General features: G+C 37.6%; 1 pseudogene; it reads right to left on the bottom strand.

Annotated features, from left to right (window-relative positions):
- Window positions 1–702: 702 nt before the first annotated feature.
- LOC102498176 (60S ribosomal protein L9-like) overlaps window positions 703–5,494 on the bottom strand; it is a 6,395-nt pseudogene continuing 1,603 nt past the window's right edge.

Below are 5,494 nucleotides of genomic sequence, written 5' to 3'. Positions count from 1 at the left end.
TCCCTACTGAATTTGTGTGTAACCCTCAGGGCCTCTCCCTCTGTTTTTCGGCTTGTGACCCAGGCTTTAACTTTTCCTGAAGAGTCTAAGATTCATATTGATATCTTTCCATATTGCCCCTCTCAGGTTTTTTTTTCCTAGCCAGGTCTTGTATGACTAGTCCATAGGGACTATTCACCTGGCTAGAGTTGACTAAAACAGATTGCCTCATAATCTGGGTTTCTGACAATATCCCAGATCACAATGACAGAAGGCCGTACAGGCAACAGTTGTTTTGTCATCTCTCTTCTGGTATCTGCTAGAATGATGAAAGAAAAGAAAGAAAGAAAAGGAAGAAGAAAGAAAGGAAAGAAAGGGAAAAAGAAAGAAGATAGATCTGTAAGAGCAACCATAAAATCGTCTGAATTATTTCAGAGTAGAAATCAATTTAATAAGGCACCAGTATTATGATAAATAGTTTTTCTGCTGTTGTCAGCCAATGGTAAATATACAATGTTAATATAGAAATAGCTATAAGACTCCTTTCCAGATAACCAACTCTCCTCCTCCACCCAATCGCCAGCAATTATTTACCTTAGTATCCAATTATTTCGATGTTTTTCAGGGGGTAGCAAACAATAGCCTGAACTGAATATGTGCCAGATTACCATCAAAGTTTTCATAACTGGAACTCCACATCTCCAATTCAGTCTTATTTTTGCTTTACATTTTCTCTTCTTTATACATGGAAACAATGTTACCAAATATAGTTAGGGCAATTAAGATGAAAACCTTCGCACTGAAAGCAGATCCTACACAGTTCTCTACATATTGCTAGTTGCAAATGATCCTGGAAAGGAGTAAAAAGATTATTCCATAAATCCAATATATTTTAATGCTCTAATTTTTTAGAATTATTTAATTACTATTATTATTATTATTATCATTTTAATTGAACAGAGAGAAGGAAAGTGACAAAGCAAGTCACCTATCCAGGACTCAAACTGTGGTCAATCATGTGGGAGTTCAGTGCTTTTAGCACCATACCATCTGCTGGCTCCCAATGCTCTAATTTTGTAATTACAAATAGATAAAAATTCATTGGTCGGGGCTTGCAAGTGACTTGGTGGTCGAGGTGCTGGACTCCCATGTGGCCAACCACAGTTCAAGTCCTGGACCTGGAGGCTTGCTTTCTCACTTTTCCTTTCTCTCTCTCTGTCTCTGTCTCTGTCTCTGTCTCTCTTTCTCTCTTCTCTCTCTCTCTCTCTCATCAATGTAAAAACTAATAGTAACAAATGGAATTAAATAAATAAATGATTTTTAAAAAATTCATTGGTCTACTGGACACAACATAGGAACAATCTGTTTTATATTAAATTTCATTCTTATCAAAATTATGGTCCATAGTCAACTCAATTGCAATGGTGGTGTTAATAATTTACCAAATATATCCAATTACACATACCATAGAACAGTATTCCAGGGCTGTAAAATTACTTCCCAGCTACCGATATCAGTACCAAAACTTCCCTAAGAACTAAACAAAACAATTTTTAAAAGTTTCCTTAGTATACCATCTAGCTAACAATTTTTTTTAACAATAATGACATTAGTGGGACCAACAGGTGGCATGGTGGTTAGGGCACTGGACTTCTACATAGCCAACCATGGTTTGACTCCTGGACCCAGTGGCTTGAAAATCATACCCGTTTCTGAATAACTAAGATTTAAAAAATAAAGAATGATAAATGCTGGCAAGGCTACAGCAAAAAGGGAACTCTTCTGTGCTGCTGGTGGGAATAAAAATTAGTACAATCACTGGAAGAACAATATAGAGCTTCCTCAGAAATCTGCAAATAGAACTACCATATGACCCAGTAATGCCACTCTTAGGTATCTAGGAAAACAACCAATTGGAAAAACACTTGCAGGACCAGCAGGTGACATCGTGTTTAAGACACTGGATTCCCACATGGCCAACCACAGTTCAAGTCCTGGACCATAGTAGCTTGAAACTCACATTGGGCATATGTGTGTGCATGCCCAAAATCCTGAGAGGAGAATGGAGGAGAGGGATTGCAATATAGTCATCTCCTCAGGGAGTAATTTCTCACATTCTCACATTCTCTCTGCCTCTTGTCTCTCCAGTGAGTGCATATACCCTATAGTTAAAAAAAAAACTCCCTAAAAAATAAAAAAGAAAAACACTTGTACCTCCATATTTATTGAAGCCTTATTCACAATTGCTAGGACATGGAATCAACCCAAATGTCCAAAAACAGATGAGTGGATTGAAAAAAATGTGGCAAGATATACAAAGGACCTCACATAGAATCAACCCAAGAAGATTTTCTCCAAGGCACATCATAGCCATATTGACCAAAACCACAGAAAGAGATAAGATATTAAAATTGGCAAGATAAAAACATTGTTACTTTCAAAGGATATCCCACCAGGCTAACATCGGACCTCTCGTCAGAAACAATGCAAGCAAGGACAGAATGGGAAAATACATTCAAAGTGTTAAGTGAAAAACAATTTCAACCACAAATACTGTATCTGGCAAGATTATCCTTCAAGTAGAAAGAAAAGATAAAAAAAACATTCTCAGATAAACAAGAACTGAAAGAATTTACCAACACCAGACCAGCTCTTTGAGAAGTTCTGAAGGGTCTGCTATACCAGAAAAACTAAAGACAGACAAATAAGAGAACAAAAAATGACCAAGAGAAAGGCCAACTTAATGGTAGGGACAAGTTCTGAAATATCAATAATAGTGTTGAATACTATGGGAAGGTCAGACCACAGTAACACTGAGAATTCAACAAAAGAGATTACATGAAACAGAACTGGTGAAATAGTATTCTATGACTTTTTTCTAAAACGTTATTGATTTTCTTCTATGCTTTGTCTTCCAAACTTAAGGAATTTTGTTTTCTTTTGAGTTGTTTGGTTCAGCAATTTGTTAAAGAATGTTTTTAATTGAAACATAAACTTTTCTCCCTTCCTGACCCCTTTGCAATTGGGAAAAGAAGAAGTAAAATAAAATTTAAAAATCCTTATTCAAGGACAAAAAAAAGAAAAAAGGAAAAAAATGTGGCATATTGGGACCAGGAGATGGTGTAATGGTTGCATCACTGGACTCCCACATAGTCAACTGTGGTTTGAGTTCCAGACCTGGTGGCTTAAAACTTATGCTGAATATGTTCACATGTGTGCCCAAGATCCTGAGAGTAGAATGGAGGACAAGGATTGTGACATGTGCATCCCCTCTAGAGGGTGATTTCTTGCTTTCTGTCTCTCTGTCTCTCCAGCAAGTACACATTCCCTATAGCAAGAATCTCTACAAGAAGGAAAAAAATAGAAAAAATGTGGCTTAGATCACATGTACACTATGGAATATTACTCAGCCATAAAAAAAAAATGGGACCTTGACATCTGAAACAAAGTGAATGAATATGGAAGATTTAATGCTAAGTGAAGCAAGCCAGACATGAAAGAGAGCCATTGTCTGTCCTCGTTTAATATATACCAAATGTCTGCACTCTATAGCAGAAACTGAAAGATTGGAAGGTATAATAATAGGGAAAGCAACTGTACATACTAGAGATACTGTAGGAAGGGATGTGGGTTCTCACATGGTTGAAGGTTAAAGTCCATGACCTGAAGGCTTGCTCTCTCTCTCTGATCAAATTAAGTAATAGTAATGAATACAATTAAGTAAATAATTCTAAAAAAAAAAAAAAAGGAAGATACCAATCTGATCTTGACTTACAGGAAGGGGTGAATAGAGGAAAATTAACAGCCTTGAATAAAGTGCTTTGCAATGGAAATAGCAGTTGGGGATGACCAGAGTTCAGCTAAGGAAAGCAGAAACAGGCTGAATGGACAAGCATGACCAACAGCTAGAAGGTTTTAGTAAAAGGTGGATAGTTTATAAAAATACATATTCTGTGGGACCAGCAAATGGTATAATGATTACATCACTGGACTCCTACATAGTCAATTGCAGTTCGAGTCCCAGATCCAGCAGTTTAAAACTCACTCCGGACACGTGTACATGTGTGTCCAAAATCCTGAGAGAAGAATGGAAGAGAAGGGATTGTGGCATGGCCACCCCCCTGGGGGGTGATTTCTCATTTTCTGTCTCTCTGTCTCTCTGGCAAGCACATGCACCCTATAGCAAAAATCTCTCTCAAAAAAAAAAAAAGCATATTATGAAAAAAATTGCATGGATTTTGAAAATGTTTTGCACCTAAATAAACTTGTACTTTAATTCCATTTCCACTAACTTTTTGAAGTTCCCTCAAACTATATCAATCCCCACTCACAAATTAACCCAACTATTTATATTACCCATTCCTCCTTAAAGATAATGAAGTATTGCTGAGTAAAATCCTGTACTCCTGGTCACCATTTCCCCCTCCATTCCAATCTATTCTTCACTGCTATCAGAATGATCTTTTTTTTTCTTTTAATTGCCAGAGGACACATGCACTCACCACAGAGAGAAAGCACCCCTGTCCCATGGTGTACAGTCATGCAATTCCTTCTCCTTCATCTCTCCATCCTGTCAGGACCTTGAGCATACGTGCAGATGTTCTTTGTGCGTTCCTCAAGCTGCTGGAGCCAGGACTCCAACCATGGTCAACAATGTGGGATCCAGCTCCCTAAGCTACTAGGACACGAGGCCAGCCTGACCCTCTTTTTTTTAATTGACAGATTATGAAGTGCAATGTGTTTTGAAATATATACACATACATTGTGGAATGGCTAAATATTGCTAACTAACACACATTACCTCAAATACTTACTTTGTGTGTGCACGGCAGACAGAGAGGAGAGGGAAAGTAAGAAACCAAGCTGCCAGTATTGGGACTCAAACCTCAGATGACCATGTGGGAGTCCAGTACCCCAACCACCATACCACCCACTGGCCCCTAGAAATTATCTTTTTTTTTTCCTTTGGCAAGAACCATGTTACACTATATTCCAGCGTGGTAAAATCACATCACAGTTAAAGTGTGACACAAGAAATTGAGAGTTTATGGAAAAAGTAAGATGCTTTAAGAATAAACAAGGTCTAGGGTGCATGGTTGAAGTAGGGCAGATTACTGAGATGTCGGATGGCAAAATTATTCTTTATCATGACACAAACTACATCTTGTAGCTCGTAGTAAGGCTTTTGTCACTTTGTTCCACTTCTCAGGTATCTCTTTACAAGTGACTAGGATGCATCTTTACCAAATATAAATTGATGCCATGGTAAAATTAGCCTCAGGATCTTCCTCAACCTCTATATCCATGAACAGCCACATTGCCTGATATTATATTTCTCTTGACTGAAATATCCTTGCTATTCCTTCAAAAACCAGATTTAAGCCACTTGTTCCTACGAAGAAAAACTAGACAAAAAAATTCCTGATCAGGAATTCTGTATTGTTCTTAGCATACTCCTATTACTAGGAGTAATTCTTTATTCCTTAGTTGCTTACTTGCCAAGTAGTTGGAAAAG

The sequence above is a fragment of the Tupaia chinensis genome, unplaced genomic scaffold (genome assembly GCF_000334495.1).
Source record: "Tupaia chinensis unplaced genomic scaffold, TupChi_1.0 Scaffold000165_2, whole genome shotgun sequence".
Lineage (NCBI taxonomy): Eukaryota > Metazoa > Chordata > Mammalia > Scandentia > Tupaiidae > Tupaia > Tupaia belangeri.
This window is presented reverse-complemented; position numbering and strand designations above follow the sequence as displayed.